The 18,661-nt window shown below is 39.3% G+C and overlaps 1 pseudogene; it reads right to left on the bottom strand.

The window, feature by feature from the left end:
* Positions 1-5,540: 5,540 nt before the first annotated feature.
* LOC105000622 lies at positions 5,541-6,833 on the bottom strand (annotated as a pseudogene).
* Positions 6,834-18,661: the final 11,828 nt, after the last annotated feature.

An 18,661-nucleotide genomic window follows, 5' to 3' on the forward strand; every position in this document is an offset into this window, starting at 1 on the left:
GAGTTTGTATACAGCAGGGATCATTGGGTACAAAATTTTTGCTAGCCTAATTTTTTGCCTCAACTGTGATAAATGAAAAAAATAACTATATCAGTATAATTTTCCCAAACTCTCCATGAGAACACTTTACTTCCAGGCCAGGATTTCTATCTACCAATACCAATTACCTAGAAGATATTTTTTCAAGTATGTTATGTAGAAAAACATGAAAGAGTTTCTTTATCTTTTGAATATTCATGTTCACTCTGGTTTATCAGAACTATTGTGTGCCTTCATGATGTAACATGCCACATGCAAGTCAAATGGGGCTTTCAGTTATGAGTTTTTTAATTTGTTTCTTTAAGTCATATTTGTAACCACCAATAATGGTATCTTATTTTGCTTTTGTGTGTTTGTCCATGATTTGTATTTCAAATTGTAGTGTTAGGTAAATCAGTTGCAAAAAATCACATTCTTACAAAAGAGATGAGTAGCCAGCATTCATCAAAGAAACCTGAGAGTGGAGATGACAGAAAGGAAAGCTGGAGTACATCAGCAATCAAGGACATGATGACATTCTATAAATAAGTACTCAAAAGTGTGTGTTTCCTGTGTGATCTCCCAGCATATTCCTTCTTATTTTATTACGTCTTCTTTACCTTTAAGTAATGATCTATTAAAGTAATATCCAAAGGCAACCACTCATGCTTTTCTTAATCAGCAACATTAAGAATTACAAATGGACTGCAAGGAGATTCAACTAGTCCATCCTGAAGCAAATCAGTCCTGAATATTCATGTAAGGACTGATGTTGAAGCTGAAACTCCAATATTTTGGCCACCTGATGTAAAGAGCTGACTCATGTGAAAAGACCCTGATGCTGGGAAATATTGAAAGTGGGAGAAGAAGGGGATGACAGAGGATGAGACGGTTGGATGACATCACCGACTCAATGGACATGAGTTTGAGTAAATTTGGGGAGTTGATGATGCACAGGGAGGCCTGGTGTGCTGCAGTCAATGGGGTTGCAGAGTCGGGCACAACTGAGCGACTGAACTGAACTGAATGAAGTATAACTGACCAGTAAAAAACCGTGCATAATTAAAAAGAAATTACAAATGAAGGTCATAACTAATATTCATTAATTTATGCTAATAGCTATTTCTTAGACACCTACTTTAATGAATCAAACTTTGAACTAAATATATTACATTCTTTTTGCTGTTAATAGGTTCAAAATGTGTCTATATCTTAAAGAGAGGGAAACTGAGGCTCAGAGAAAATAAGTAGCATCTTTAAAATAACTTTTTTTTCTTTTGATGAAGCAGGGATTCAAATTCAAGACTCTGACTCCAGTATCTAGTTTGTTTTTCTCTACATGATGTGGGCTCAAATTAAGTCTAAATACAAAAGAAGTAATTCCTTAAAAAGATGAGTGCTGATGCTGCTAAGTCACTTCAGTCGGGTCCGATTCTGTGCAACCCTATAGACGGCAGCCCACCACACTCCCCCATCCCTGGGATTCTCCCGGCAAGAACACTGGAGTGGGTTGCCATTTCCTTCTCCAATGCATGAAAATGAAAAGTGAAAATGAAGTCGCTCAGTCGTGTCCGACCCTCAGCGACCCCATGGACTACAGGCTTCCAGGCTCCTCCATCCATGGGAGTTTCCAGGCAAGAGTACTGGAGTGTGGTGCCATTGCCTTCTCCGTAAAAAGATGAGTATTCAGTAGTAATAATTTAATAGAACTGCTAATAGTAAAGCTATTATTTTCTAAGCACCTTCTGGAAACTTATTTTTGTGAGGAAAAGTATATCTAATACCACTTTTTAATTTTAGGAGCTCATTAAACTAAACTTCCTAAGTGGTAATTCTACTTTCAGAATTCCTTACCTCTTTTCTTTCAGTATTCTTCTGCTTACATGCTAGTGCAGAGATTAAAACAAACTAGTAAAATATGGTGGCAAAGTGCTATTATTAAAAACACGTGAAAGAGGGTGATGAGGGAGTGCTAGCTGTGGAGGGGTGTTTTCAAAGGATGATGTGTTGATCTGAAAATTTTTTAAATAGGGGCTACAAAAGTTTGTTATCCTGAGGAACTGAAAAGATAGAGTTATCTCATACTGACATAGAGCAAAATGGTGTGAAGTGGAGATTTGGGCTACATACCTAGGAATTCAAAAGCAAAAAGAAGTGATTATTTAACAAATCAAAAATAAAGGCTATATCCATTAAATGACTGTGTAATTACTCAAATGGAAATCATCTGTTAAAATACATAACGTTTATCAGAACCTTGAGGTCTCATTGTAGAATCACCAAATAAGAAAAAAATTATTTGGACTGTAATTTTAATATGTTCATTTAATTCTAAAGGAGATCAGCCCTGGGTGTTCTTTGGAAGGAATGATGCTAAAGCTGAAACTCCAGTACTTTGGCCACCTCATGCGAAGAGTTGACTCATTGGAAAAGACTCTGATGCTGGGAGGGATTGGGGGCAGGAGGAAAAGGGGACGACAGAGGATGAGATGGCTGGATGGCATCACCAACTCGATGGGCGTGAGCTTGAGTGAACTCCGGGAGTTGGTGATGGACAGGGAGGCCTGGCCTGCTGCAATTCATGGGGTCGCAAAGACTCAGACACGACTGAGCGACTGAACTGAACTGAATTTACAAACTTTGACTAATGTTGCTTGCAGGAATTTTTTTTTTTTTTTTAATTCACAGCTTCAATATTTGTCTTTGTTATGTCAATTTCTTCTGTTACTTGGAAAGAAAAAATGCAACCTCTGTGCTTCTGCTCAATTTGCTGTGAAGTTAAAACCACTCTAAAAAATGCTGCCTGTCTAAATTCATTTACCTGAATTTTATATTCATTACATTTTGTATTTAAAAAAACTGGGAGTCATATATTTGACAAAGTAAAATTTTGTCCCTATTACATAATAATCACTAGTTCAGTTCAGTTGCTCAGTCGTGTCTGACTCTTTGCGACCCCAAGGACTACAGTGTGCCAGGCTTCCCTGTCCATCACCAACTCCCAGAGCTTGCTCAAACTCATGTCCATTGACTCGGTGATGCCCTCCAACCATCTCATCCTCTGTCATCCCCTGCTCTTACTGCCTAAAACTTTCCCAGCATCAGTGTCTTTTCCAATGAGTCAGTTCTTCACAGCAGGTGGCCAAAATATTGGAGCTTCAGCTTCAGCATCAGTCCTTCCAATGAGTATTCAGGATTGATTTCCTTTAGGAGGAACTGGTTTGATCTCCTTGCAGTCCAAGGGACTCTCAAGAGTCTTTTCCAACACCACAGTTCAAAAGCATCAATTCTTCGGTGCTCAGATTCCCTTATGGTCCAACTCTCACATCCATACATGACTACTGGAAATACCATAGGTTTGATTGGATGGACATTTGTCCGCAAACTTAATATCTCTACTTTTTAATATGCTGTCTAGGTTGGTCATAACTTTTCTTCCAAGGAGTAAGCATCTTTTAATTTCATGGCTGCAGTCACCATCTGCAGTGATTTTGGAGCCCCAAAAAATAGTCTGTCACTGTTTCCACTGTTTCCCCATCTATTTGCCATGAAGTCATGAGACTGGATGCCATGATCTTCATTTTTTGAATGTTGAGTTTTAGCCAGCTTTTTCACTGTCCTCTTTCACTTTCATCAGAAGCTTTTTAGTTCTTCACTTTCTGCTATAGGGTGGTGTCATCTGCATATCTGAGCTTACTGATATTTCTCCTGGAAATCTTGATTCCAGCTTGTGCTTCATCCAGCCCAGCATTTCTCATGATGTACTCTGTACATAAGTTAAATAAGCAGGGTGAAAATATACAGCCTTGACATACTCCTTTCCCAATTTGGAACCAGTCCATTGTTTCATGTCAGGTTCTATCTGTTGCTTCTTGACCTGTCTGTATACAAAGATTCTTTCATGTAACCTCACAGGACAAAAAATTCTTACTACCTGCTTTAAATTTTCAAAATTGCTTTTAGTACTTTTCTTAGAATATTCCACAATTATTTCTATGTAGATTATATTTTTTTCTAAAATCACCATAACAATCCCATTGAAAGATTTTTGGCATGAAAAATATGTATTTTTGTACTTGATTAAAAAATATGGATATATATAAAATCTAAACTGAGATAACTGAAAAGTGAAATATCATGGTATAATTTTAGTTTTCAACTTCATAACATAAACTGTTCTTGCTATTTACATTGGCTACCTCCTAATTAATTATTGTTACTTGTGTGAATATTTTATAACTTAACTGAAATATATTTAGCTACACATATTAGCGGAGAAGGAAATGGCACCCCACTCCAGTACTCTTGCCTGGAAAATCCCATGGGCAGAGGAGCCTGGTAGGCTACAGTCCATGGGGTCGCTAAGAGTCGGACACAACTGAGTGACTTCACTTTCACTTTTCACTTTCATGCATTGGAGAAGGAAATGGCAACTCACTCCAGTGTCCTTGCCTGGAGAATCCCAGGGATGGCGGAGCCTGGTGGGCTGCCGTCTATTGGGTTGCACAGAGTCGGACACGACAGAAGCGACTTAGCGGTAGCAGTAGCACACATACTGGTGTACAGTTGGATTAGTTTTCACATATGTATGCACTCATGAAATCATCATCCCAATCAAGATAAATGTATTAATCATCATGAAACAATTGTAATCCCTCTCTCCCCCTATTAAGTATTAGTCGCTCAGTCGTGTCCAACTTTTTGCAACCCCATGGACTGTAGCCCGCCAGGCTCCTCTGTCCATGGGATTCTCTAGGCAAAAATGGGTTGCCATTTCCTCCTCCAGGGGACCTTCCCAACTGTACATAAAGCAGACTTCATTAATGCGCATTAGAGGATACCCTAGGTTAACTGTCATAGAAAACTGTCTCTTGAGCCTTTACATTCTATACCAATTCTACACCTCTGGTTGGCCAACTGTTTGTTTCTTTATTTAGGTTTTAAGGTGAATGACCTGGGGCTATTTGTTTCCATCAACCTGACTGCAAATCTAAAGGCGCAGTTGAAATGTCTATTTTTCTTGCCATCCTCAGAAGAGAGTGCTGCAGATCTACTCTATGATTCTCATTGTTTTCAGGTTACAATACAAATAGCTTATTATTTTTTGCAACCTATGTCTTATAATAAAGCAGTGCTGAAAAATTAAATAGAAGAATCTTCAATTGCCATATAGGCTACGAAAATGATTTGCTGGTGGTGATTTTTAAGCTTGATTCTAAATAGATTTATGAAGAATGGCACTTGGAAGACATGGTTCAAATTTTGCTATTTAAGGTATCTTGAAATTATAGGCTCACTCTCCCTAAAATTTCAAAAAGCATAGAGCTGAGGCTCTTAGGGTATAGCAGTGATAACAGCTTTCATAGTCATTTCTAAAAAGCAACACTTCATAGTTTTCTGTCTCCAGTGGTTCTCTAATATACTTGTAGAAGGAAGGCAACAGAAAATCAAGAATAAAAATAGCTGAGCTCTCCACAATTGGGCTTCCTGCTTACTTTCCCTGTTCAAAAAAAGAGGAGACACCATCTTGCAATAGAGGCTTCATAGGCAACTGGGCTTCTCCAGTGACAGTAGGCATTTGATGCCCCATATCTCTTGGTTCTTCTTGTTGCCAATGGTCGGCCTGGCGATGGTGGTGAAATGGGAGCAATTAATCTGTAGATGAGGGAGGGCTTCCTTTAACAGTTGAAGGGTACCATCTGGTACAATTCCAAAGACTTGTAGTGTTTTTAATGTGGGAATTTCTCCAAGTTCAAGTAAAGTTTCAGGTATTATGTCATAGCACCGACTGAGTGACAGGTGTTGGAGGTAGTCAAGTTGGTAAAATTCTGGAAAGCAGTCATTTTTTAGCATGACACAATCACTTAAGTCTAGGTGGATAAGGTTGGGACATCTTCCAACTAAGGTAGAGACATCTGATCTCTGCAGATTCTTTCGGTACCCGCTGAGATTCAGCTGGGTGAAAGTCCCTGACACATGTGCAACAGCCACCTGTACAGGCTTTTCAGTGAAATCATAGCACCAAGAGAAGTTCAGTTCATCCAATCTCAAACAGTTGCTCAGCAAAATCTTCAGGGCAGATTCAGAGGATCCAGAACACCCAGAAAGGTTTAATCGCAGTAAATTTGTGTTCTGAGCAAGATTATCAACAACGGGATCTGAAAGTCGGAGGCCGTCCAAGCTGAGATTCTGCAGCTTGGAGCAGTGAGACAGAAGGCCGTGCAGGGTAGACGCATGATCACAGAGTTCAACAGGTCCAGGTGCTGTAGTCGGAAAAGGCTGAAATATTCAACTGATGGTTGGTCCATAAATGATCGTGGACAGTGGAAGGCAACCACCCCTTGGGACAAAAGCTGACCAACCACATCTGGGTAGAGGTTTCTGCCCGCGAGGTCTACAGTCTGCCAGAGAGACTCGTCAAACGCTAGATGATACCATCTCTTAAAAACACTGGAGACTTTCAGGAGTTCAGGGAGGCACAGACAGGAAAAGATTCCTAAGAGCAGCTCCTCTGGAAGGGAGTCCCAAGAAACACCTGGAAAGTTCTCTTTGTTTAGCTTAGGTCTGCGGACAATCACAAAGTCCTTGTCATTCCCTTTGCTTTTCAGCCGTTTTCGTGGGGGGCTTTATGGTTGGCCCAGGTTTGAAAGCAGTTCCTGGGGGATGTTCTCACTGTCCACCTCCTCCTTCTCCAGGGCAGAGACCCCCATGCCTGAAAGCAGTTCAGAAGTCTTGCTAGAATACCATCCCCACGTGAAACTGGTGGTAACGTTGCTACTCTGGTCGGGTATCTCCTGGAGGTGTTTCCTGTGCATGGCGTCTGCAGGTTCGGGAGTTTTAAATGCATGCATTAATTGCAGAGGTGCCCGCCTCCCGGATTCCCGCTTTGGCGTGTGTACTTTCTGTCAACATAGGTTTATTTGTATTTTCTGTTATATTATGTATTTGAATTACATAATATATACTTTTTTTCTTTTTGGTTTGACTTCTTTGACTCAACTTAATCTCAATATTTGAGATATACCATATTGTTGTACTTATTCTTTTCTATTCCACTTAATTGTATTTTAATTTTAATTTGTTATATAGACATACCTTAATTCTTTTATTAAGTCATTTGTTAACTGACACTTGCACTGTTTCTGGTTTTTAGCTGTTATGAATATGTTGTGATCTTTTTTTGTAAAATCTTTGTATGTACATGTGTCTTCATTTTTTAATATAAATTTATTTATTTTAATTAGAGGCTAATTACAATATTGTATTGGTTTTGGCATACATCAACATGAATCCACGATGGGTGTACACCTGTCCCCCATCCTGAACCTCCTCCCACCTCCCTCCCCCTACCTTCCCTCTGGGTCATCCCAGTGCACCAGCCCCGAGCATCCTGTATCATGCATCAAATCTGGACTGGTGATTTGTTTCACATATGATATTATATGTATTTCAATGACATTCTCCCAAATCATCCCACCCTCGCCCTCTCCCACAGAGTCCAAAAGACTGTTCTATACATCTGTGTCTCTTTCCCTGTCTTGCATACTGGGTTATCGTTACCATCTTTCTAAATTCCATATATATGCATTAGTATACTGTATCGGTGTTTTTCTTTCTGGCTTACTTCACTCTGTATAATAGGCTCCAGTTTCATCCACCTCATTAGAACTGATTCAATTGCATTGATTCAAATGCATTCAAATGCATTCAACTGATTCAAATGCATTCTTTTTAATGGCTGAGTAATACTCCATTGTGTATATGTACCAGAGATTTCTTATGCATTCATCTGCTGATGGACATCTAGGTTGCTTCCATGTCCTGGCTATTATAAACAGTGCTGCGATGAACATTGGGGTACACGTTTCTCTTTCAATTCTGGTTTCCTCAGTGTGTATGCCCAACAGTGGGATTGCTGGGTCATAAGGCAGTTCTATTTTCTATTTTAAGGAATGTCCACACTGTTCTCCATAGTGGCTGTACTAGTTCACATTCCCACCAACAGTCTAAGAGGGTTCCCTTTTCTCCACACCCTCTCCAGCATTTATTGCTTATAGATTTTTGGATAGCAGCCATTCTGACTGGTGTGAAATGGTACCTCATTGTGGTTTTGATTTGCATTTCTCTGATAATGAGTGATGTTGACCATCTTTTCATGTGTTTGTTAGCCATCTGTATGTCTTCTTTGGAGAAACATCTGTTTCGTTCTTTGGCCCATTTTTTTGATTGGGCCATTTATTTTACTGGAATTGAGCTGCAGGAGTTGCTTATATATTTTTGAGATTAATTATTTGTCAGTTGCTTTGTTTGCTATTTTTTCTCCCATTCTGAAGTCTGTCTTTTTATCTTGCTTATAGTTTCCTTTGTTGTGCAGAAGCTTTTAAGTTTAATTAGGTCCCATTTGTTTATTTTTGTTTTTATTTCCAATATTCTGGGAGGTGGGTCATAAAGGATCATGCTGTGCTTTATGTCAGAGAGTATTTTGCCTATGTTCTCCTCTAGGAGTTTTATAGTTTCTGCTCTTACGTTTAGATCTTTAATCCATTTTGAGTTTATTTCTGTATATGGTGTTAGAAAGTGTTCTGCTGCTGAGTCATTTCAGTCGTGTCTGACCCTGTGCGACCCCATAGACAGCAGCCCACCAGGATGCCCCGTCCCTGGGATTCTTTAGGCAAGAACACTGGAGTGGGTTGCCATTTCCTTCTCCAATGCATGAAAGTGAAAAGTGAAAGTGAAGTCACTCAGTTGTGTCCGACTCTTAGCGACCCCATGGACTGTAGCCTACCAGGCTCCTCTACCCATGGGATTTTCCAGGCAAGAGTACCTGACTGGGGTGCCATTGCCTTCTCTGAGAAAGTGTTCTAGTTTCATTCTTTTACAAGTGGTTGACCAGTTTTCCCAGCACCACTTTTTAAAAGATTGTCTTTAATCCATTGTATATTTTTGCCTCCTTTGTCAAAGATAAGGTGTCCATATGTGCATGGATTTATCTCTGGGCTTTCTATTTTGTTCCAGTGATCTATATTTCTGTCTTTGAGCCAGTACCATACTGTCTTGATGACTGTGGCTTTGTAGTAGAGCCTGAAGTCAGGTAGGTTGATTCCTCCAGATCCATTCTTCTTTCTCAAGATTGCTTTGGCTATTCGTGGATTTTTGTATTTCCATACAAATTGTGAAATTATTTGTTCTAGCTGTGAAAAATACCATTGGTAACTTGATAGGAATTGCATTGTATCTATAGATTGCTTTGGGTAGTATACTCATTTTCACTATATTGATTCTTCCAATCCATGAACACGGTATATTTCTCCATCTATTACTGATCTCTTTGATTTCTTTCACCAGTGTTTTATAGTTTTCTATATATAGGTCTTTTGTTTCTTTAGGTAAATATATTCCTAAGTATTTTATTCTTTTCACTGCAATGGTGAATGGAATTGTTTCCTTAATTTCTCTTTCTATTTTATCATTATTAGTGTATAGGAATGCAAAGGATTTCTGTGTGTTGATTTTATATCCTGCAAATTTACTATATCATTGATTGCTGCTGCTGCTGCTAAGTTGCTTCAGTCATGTCCGACTCTGTGTGACCCCATAGATAGCAGCTCACCAGGCTTCCCCGTCCCTGGGATTCTCTAGGCAAGAACACTGGAGTGGGCTGCCATTTCCTTCTCCAATGCATGAAAGTGAAAAGTGAAAGTGAAGTTGCTCAGTCGTGTCCGACTCTTTGCGACCCCATGGACTGCAGCCTACCAGGCTCCTCCGCCCATGGGATTTTCCAGGCAAGAATACTGAAGTGAGGTGCCATTGCCCTCTCCGATATTCAGTGATTAACTCTAGTAATTTTCTGGTGGAGTCTTTATTGTTTTCTATGTAGAGGATCGTGTCATCTGAAAACAGTGAGAGTTTTTCTTCTTCTTTTCCAATTTGGATTCCTTTTATTTATTTTTCTGCTCTGATTGCTGCGGCCAAAACTATGTTGAATAGCAGTGGTGAAAGTGGGCACCCTTGTCTTGTTCCTGACTTTAGGGGAAACGCTTTTAATTTTTCATCATTGAGGATAATGTTTGCTGTGGGTTTGTCATATATAGTTTTTATTATGTTGAGGTATGTTCCTTCTGTTCTTGCTTTCTGGAGAATTTTTATCGTAAATGGATGCTGAATTTTGTCAAAGGTTTTCTCTGCATCTATTGAGATAATAATATGGCTTTTATTTTTCAATTTGTTAATGTGGTATATTAAATTGATTTATTTGTGGATATTGAAGAATCCTTGCATCCCTGGGATAAAGCCCACTTGGTAATGATGTATGATATTTTTAATGTGTTGTTGGATTCTGATTGCTAGAATTTTGTTAAGGATTTTTGCATCCATGTTCATCCATGATATTGGCCTATAGTTTTCTTTTTGTGGAATCTTTGTCAGGTTTTGGTATTAGGGTGATGGTGGCCTCATAGAATGAGTTTGGAAGTTTACCTTCCTCTGCAATTTTCTGGAAGAATTTGAGTAGGGTTAGCTCTTCTCTAAATTTTTGGTGGAATTCAGCTGTGAAGCCTTCTGGACCTGGGCTTTTGTTTGCTGGAAGATTTCTGATTACAGTTTCAATTTCTGTGCTTGTGATGGGTCTGTGAAGATTTTATATTTCTTCCTGGTTCAGTTTTGGAAAGTTGTACTTTTCTAAGAATTTGTCCATTTCTCCCAAGATGTTCATTTTATTGTCATATAATTGTTGATAGTAATCTCTTATGATCCTTTGTATTTCTGTGTTGTCTATTCTGATCTCTCCATTTTCATTTCTAATTTTATTGATTTGATTTTTCTTCCTTTGTTTCTTGATGAGTCTGGCTAATGGTTTGTCAATTTTATTTATCCTCTCAAAGAACTAGCTTTTTTGATTTTTGCTATGGTCTCTTTTGTTTCTTTTGCATTTATTTCTGCCCTAATTTTTAAGATTTCTTTCTTTCTACTGACCCTGGGGTTCTTCATTTCTTCCTTTTCTAGTTGCTTTAGGTGTAGAGTTAGGTTATTTATTTGACTTTTTTCTTGTTTCTTGAGGTATGCCTGTATTGCTATGAACCTTCCCCTTAGCATTGCTTTTACAGTGTCCCACAGGTTTTGGGTTGTAGTGTTTTCATTTTCATTCATTTCTATGCATATTTTGATTTCTTTTTTGATTTATTCTGTGATTTGTTGGTTATTTAGCAGCATGTTGTTCATCCTCCATATGTTGGAATTTTTAATAGTTTTTCTCCTGTAATTGAGATCTAATCTTACTGCATTGTGGTCAGAAAAGATGTTTGGAATGATTTCAATTTTTTTGAATTTACCAAGGCTAGATTTATGGCCCAGGATGTGATCTATCCTGGAAAAGGTTCCGTGTGCACTTGAGAAAAAGGTGAAATTCATTGTTTTGGGGTGAAATATCCTATAGATATCAATTAGGTCTAACTGGTCTATTGTATCATTTAAAGTTTGTGTTTCCTTGTTAATTTTCTGCTTAGTGCTCTACCCATAGGTGTGAGTGGGGTATTAAAGTCTCCCACTATTATTGTGTTATTGCTCATTTCCTCTTTCATACTTGTTAGCATTTGTCTTACATATTGTGGTGCTCCTATGTTGGGTGCATATATATTTATAATTGTTATATCTTCTAGGATTGATCCTTTGATCATTATGTAGTGCCCTTCTGTATCTCTTTTCACAGCCTTTGTTTTAAAGTCTATTTTATCTGATATGAGTATTGCTACTCCTGCTTTCTTTTGGTCTCTATTTGCATGGAATCTCTTTTTACAGCCCTTCACTTTCAGTCTGTATGTGTCCCTTGTTTTGAGGTGGGTCTCTTGTGGAAACATATCTAGGGGTCTTGTTTTTGTATCCATTCAGCCAGTCTTTGTCTTTTGGTTGGGGCATTCAACCCATTTATGTTTAAGGAAATTATTGATAAGTATGATCCTGGTTGCTATTTACTTTATTGTTTTGCATTCAAGTTTATACACCCTTTCTGTGTTTCCTGTCTAGAGAAGATCCTTTAGCATTTGTTGGAGAGCTGATTTGGTGGTGCTGAATTCTCTCAGCTTTTGCTTGTCTGAAAAGCTTTTGATTTCTCCTTCATATTTGAATGACATCCTTGCTGGGTACAGTAATCTGGGCTGTAGGTTATTTTCTTTCATCACTTTAAGTATGTCCTGCCATTCCCTCTTGGCCTAAAGAGTTTCTTTTGAAAGATCAGCTGTTATCCTTATGGGAATACCCTTGTGTGTTATTTGTTGTTTTTCCCTTGCTGCTTTTAATATTTGTTCTTTGTGTTTGATCTTTGTTAATTTGATTAATATGTGTCTTGGGGTGTTTTGCCTTGGGTTTATCCTGTTTGGGACTCTCTGGGTTTCTTGGACTTGGATAATATTTCCTTCCCTATTTTAGGGAAGTTTTCAACTATTACCTCCTGAAGTATTTTCTCATGGTCTTTTTTTTCGTCTTCTTCTTCTGGGACTCCTATGATTAGAATGTTGGGGAGTTTAACATTGTCCCAGAGGTCTCTGACATTGTCCTCATTTCTTTTAATTTGTTTTTATTTTTTCCTCTCTGATTCATTTATTTCTACCATTCTATCTTCTACCTCACTAGCCCTATCTTCTGCCTCCTTTATTCTATTATTTTTTTTTCCCTCCAGAGTGTTTTTTATATCATCTATTGCATTATTCATTATATATTGACTCTTTTTTATTTCTTCTAGGTCCTTTTCAAACCTTTCTGGCATCTTCTCAATCCTTGTCTCCAGGCTATTTATCTGTGATTCCATTTTGTTTTCAAGATTTTGGATCATTTTCACTATCATTATTCAGAATTCTTTATCAGGTAGATTCCCTATCTCTTCCTCTGCTGTTTGGTTTGGTGGGCATTTATCCTGTTCCTTTACATTCTGGGTATTCCTATGTCTCTTCATCTTGTTTATATTGCTGTTTGGGGTGGCCCTTCTGTATTTTGGCAGTTTGTGGAGTTCTCTTTATTGTGGAGTTTCCTTGCTGTGGGTGGGGTTGTACGGGTGGCTTGTCAAGGTTTCCTAGTTAGGGTGGTTTGTCAAGGTTTCCTGTGTAGGGAAACTTGTGTCGGTGTTCTGGTGGGTGGAGCTGGATTTCTTCTCTCTGGAGTGCAATGAAGTGTCCAGTAATGAGTTATGAGATGTCAATAAATTTGGTGTGACTTTGGGCAGCCTGTATATTGAAGCTCAGGGCTATGTTCCTGTGTTGTGGGAGAATTTGTGTGATATGTCTTTCTCTGCAACTTGTTGTCCCTTGGGTGGTGCTTGGTTTCAGTGTAGGTATGAAGGCGTTTGATGAGCTCCTGTCGACTAATGTTCCCTGGAATCAGGAGTTCTCTGGTGTTTTCAGGATTTGGACTTAAGCCTCCTGCTTCTGGTTTTCAGTCTTACGTTTACAGTAGCCTCAAGACTTCTCTATCTATACAGCACTGTTGATAAAACATCTAGGTTAAAGATGAAAAGTTTCTCCACAGTGAGGGACACCCAGAGAGGTTCACAGAGTTACATGGAGAAGAGAAGAGGGAGGAGGGAGATAGAGGTGACTAGGATGAGATGAGGCAGAATCAAAAGAGGAGAGAGCAAGCTAGCCAGTAATCACTTCCTTTTGTGTGCTCCACAGTCTGGACCACTCAGAGATGTTCACGGAGTTACACGGAGAAGAGAAGAGGGAGGAAGGAGACAGAGGTGGCCAGGAGGAGAAAAGAGGGAATCCAAAGGAGAGAGACAGATCCAGCCAGTAAACAGTTTCCTAAGTGTTCTCCACAGCCTGGAACACACAAAGAGATTCACAGAGTAGAGTAGAGAAGAGAAGCAGGAGGGAGGAGATAGAGGCCACCTGGTGGACAAAAAGGAGAGTCCAAAGGGGGAGAGAGCAGTCGAGCCAGTAATCTCTCTCCTTAGTAAAAATCGGTCCTGAAGATTGGGTTCTTAAAGGTACAAAATTGATAACAAATACCAAAAAGCAAATATTAAAAATCTAGGGTAGAGGTTGGGCTCTCAAAAATACAATATTAAAGGAAAGAAAAAAAAGTCACAAAAATTATAAAATATATTTATATGAAGTTCATTTTCGGATAGTTCCTTTATCTGGCTTATATTTCTCAAGATCTACAGGCCCCTTCCTATGTAGTCGGTACTAACTACAGTGTTTTAATCTAATGCACCTTTCACTTCCAAGGAGGTTCCCTCTGTTGTAGCTTCTTCTGTTTGCTGGTCTCTTCATTGTCTAATTTCCGCCCTGACACAAGGGGGTGGCGGTGGACACTTTTTTAGGCTCACTTGTTCAGGTGCTGTGGGAAAGGAGGGACTGCTGCTTCTGCTAAGTCACTTCAGTCGTGTCCGACTCTGGGCGACCTCATAGATGGCAGCCCACCAGGCTTTGCCGTCCCTGGGATTCTCCAGGCAAGAACACTGGAGTGGGTTGCCATTTCCTTCTCCAGTGCATGAAAGTGAAAAGTAAAAGTGAAGTCGCTCAGTCATGTCTGACTCTTCGTGACCCCATGGACTGAAGCCTACCAGGCTCCTCCATCCATGGGATTTTCCAGGCAAGAGTACTGGAGTGGGTTGCCATTGCCTTCTCCAAGGGAGGGACACTGCAAACAAAAAACACTGGCGTGTGCTCACAGTGTCTCGGCCACACTGGGTTTGCCCCCGCTCACGGCATCTGTGCTTTCCCTGTCTACACTGCTTAGGCTCTAGGTTGCTCTGCCAGGAACTGGCTGAGGCCAGCCCTGGGTTTTATGCACTTCCCAGGTCTAAGCCGCTCAGGTTCAGGTACTTGGGTAGTCCTCAGAGGTGCAGACTCGGTAGGGCCTACATTTTGTGCCCTTCCCAGGTCTGAGCAGCTCAGATGACCAGGTGTTTGGTGAGCACGGTCGCTGTGACTTATCTCCTCCCCTGTCCCTGCCGCTTGGTTTTCTGGGTGTACAACTGGCACACCTTCTCAGGTGAATGTCAACAGTCTAGAATCCCAAGAAGTCTTGGTTAGCAATGAAGCCTGCTTGCAGTTTTGTAGATAATGCCTCTCTGGGGCTGTGATTGCCCACTTCTGGCTCTGGCTGCCCTTGCCTGCCTGTCTCAGGAGGGGGATGGCCGGTCTGCAGCTGGCTAGCTCTGCTCAGTCCTTTGTTCTGTGAGCGGGCCTGGCGGTATCTTAGGTTAGGGCTTTTTGCATGGTAGCTATCCCACAGTCCTGTTTGCTATCCCAAGTTAGTTCCCTCAGATTGCCCTTGGGGCATTCAGGCCGGTCCTTACTCTAAGCAATGCAGCCCGCACCTCCCTGCCCAGCCCCCGTTTGCTAGTGGCGGATGCAGGCGTCTGTGCTGCTTCTCAGCTGGGGAGTTACCATTGGGCACGTAATCTGTGGGTTTTAACTATTTATTTATTTTCCCTTCCGGTTATGTTGCCCTCTGTGGTTCCAAGGCTCGCCACAGACTCAGCAGTGAATTTTTCCTGGTGTTTGGAAACCTCTCTTTTTTAAGACTCCCTTCCCAGGATGGAGCTCTGTCTCTACCTGTTCTGTCTCTCTTTTTATCTTTTGTATTTTTTCCTACCTCCTTTTGAAGACAATAGGCTGCTTTTCTGGGTGCCTATTGTCCTCTGCCAGCATTCAGAAGTAAAGTGGAATTTACTCAGCGTTCAAATGTTCTTTTCATGAATTTGTGGGGGGAAAAGTGGTCTCCCTGTCCTATTTCTCTGCCATCTTAGGACCACCCCCGTGTCTTCATTTCTTAAGGGTAATTCTTGGAAGTGTGCAGGTTGGATCATATGGAAGTGTCTGGAACTTTTGAAGAAATCAACACATTGTTTTTCAGTGTTTCTGTTGCTTTACAATCCCACAGTAATATAAAAGAACTGCAATTATTCCTTGTCCTTAATGCTTGGTATGATCAGTCTTATTAATTTTAGGCATTTTATAGGAGTGTTATAGTATGTCTTGGTGATTTTAATTAATGATTAATTTGCAAATAATAATGTTGAGCATTTTTTCATGTGCATATTTTCCATCCATATATTTTATTTGGTAAAGTAACAGCTCAAATAATTTGCCCTTAAAATAATTTACTGTTTGTTTTCCTCATTTTGTGAGTCTTTGTATATGTGAATACAAGCATTTATTAAATATAATATCTTCAGATAATTTATTCCAATCCGAAATTAATATTGTTATTACTATTATATTATCTTAGCTGTCTTTTGAAGAGCAGATATTCTTGATTTTGATATATCCTAATTGATCAATAGTTTATTTTTATGACCTGAACATTTGATATAAATAAGAAAAATTTGCCTAATCCAAAGTCAAAAATATTTTATCTAGTTTAGGTGGTGGAAAAGAGAACTATCTTATCCTTGTATGACTTTGTTGATATTCCCTCTGCTCTTTTTGAGTGCCTTTTCTCTACAGTCCAGCAGTCTCTTCACATATATTGTACTAATTGAAAGACACAAGAAGGACTCTTGTTCACATCTCTACAGCTAGTATCTCTCTATACAGTTCCCTCCTGTCTTGTATTCTGCCCTACATACTCTCCCTCCCCTTGGCCTCCCTAGATTTCTAGCCCCATCTCCTCATTTCAAGTGGACTTCCAGGATGGGTGTTGTATGTCTCGAGACACAGCCTGGAAACTACCTTGAGACTGTAAGTTAAGGCAGTCATAAGGATCACTTCATTATTTATCCCATCTCGTGGATCTTTGCCCTATATTGTCTGTTGAACAATGTCTTAATAAAAACTGTTTCATGTGCATGTCTAGTTTTTCATTTATTTTAAGTGAAAGAGTAATTCCTATCCCCATAACTATACCTTGACCAAAAGTGAAGGATCCAATAGTATCAATCTGATGTTTATTTAACTTGCTCTTTTATCATCTGTTGTCTTTTATGTAGTCTTTTCGCTTTTCCATTCTTAATCCTGTAATATTTCTTCATTGACATTATTAATATTAATTTGAGAATAGTTAATGGTTGTTGATATTGCTAAATCTCCATAAAACAACTAAATAGTTTACTTCACCACTTTTTGGAGGCTTTGGGTGGAGAATATTCTCCATGGGTTTCTTGTATTTCTGCATGTTTTGTGGGGAAAGAAATTAACTGAGATTTTATTGACTGTCTTTTCAATGATATTTGCACAGAGAACATCTTTGGAAAGGAGATATGATGTCCCTTAGAGCAAAGAGCATGTTTACCTTTAGTCTTGGAAGATAGCGATAAAATCTAGAGCAAAGGGTAGTCATGTTTACTGCCCACTATAAGACATTCAGATTTTCTAACTTCAGTGTTCCTGTCTTGTAATGATATCCCTTGCCAATGCACCTGTCAACTGCTTCTTTCCATGTAGCCCTCTGGGAATTAGGGCCTATGGGACCAGTAAAAGAAAATGTTAGTACTCTGACTATTGCTGTTTCTGGGAGTAACAGAGTTCTTTGTCTCTGATGAAGGAGTCTTAAGCCTTCTGCCAACATTCATGACACCATGGTAGGTGAAATTCTTCTTTGAAAATAGATAAAATCTCAGATTTTTTTAGTTTTGAGAAACTTTTGTGATAATCTACAAGTCTAAGTTGAATGGAATTATTCATTGAGGTTAGTTTCTGGTTGTTTTGTCATTATTAATGTGTGACAACTATGTAGAACAGGCATTTTAGACACACTGGTGTATTATGACGATTATTCTAACATCTCTTGAAAATGAGCAAATGGAATAAATAAAATATTTGGTCACACTCTCCTGAATTGATAGTCCAATTTAACATCAAAGCATAGAAAGAAATGTGCATACCTGCTAAGTAAGTCCTGAGGAAGTTTTTACTGCTTGTCTTAACATTATCTCTAGAATAAACTGAAACATAGGGGCAGGAAGAAACAGCCTCTTGGACAGAGAAAAGTGACTGATCCTTTTCTTGTTCAGTTCCTTCCATTAGCCCCCTTTTTCTGAGGAAATGGAAAGTGTGAACCTGGCTCCCGGGTAAATCACATCTATTCTTGAGTGGTTTATAACAGATCAAGCAAGGTGAAATCAGCATCAACATGAAAGATGGACAAAGGTAACTTACCTAAGGAAGTATTTTATCCTTGGGGCCATTATTTTCAACTATTGTGTGCTTCTGCATTGTCATCTATAAAAGTAAAAATACATCTGTGAAAGATAAAATATAATACAGTTGGTCCTTAAATAACATGAATTAGAGCTTCGGGGGTCCACTTCTGCATAGAGTTTTTTTCATTGGTAAATATTAGAGTACTACATGATCTGTGGTTGGTTGAATCTTTGGAAATGAAATGAAAGGTATATTATTTTCATATGGCTGTAGTATAGTAACAAAATACCAGAAACTTGGTGGCTTTGAACAACAGGAATTTATTGTCTCATAATTCTGGAGGCTAAATTATGAAATCAAGGTATTGGTAAGACGACACTCCCTCTGAAAACTGTAAGAAAAATTTCTCCTTTCATCTTTAAGCTTCTGACAGCCCCAGATGTTACTTGATAGGTGGCTTCCTAATTCCAACCTCTGCCTCTATCTTCAAGTGGTATTTCCCTATGTCCCTTCATCATCGTTCTTCTGTGTGTCTGTGCCTATATCCATGTTTTTTAATAATG

This window comes from Bison bison, unplaced genomic scaffold, assembly GCF_000754665.1.
Source record: "Bison bison bison isolate TAMUID 2011002044 unplaced genomic scaffold, Bison_UMD1.0 scf7180017864372, whole genome shotgun sequence".
Taxonomy (NCBI): Eukaryota; Metazoa; Chordata; class Mammalia; order Artiodactyla; family Bovidae; genus Bison; species Bison bison.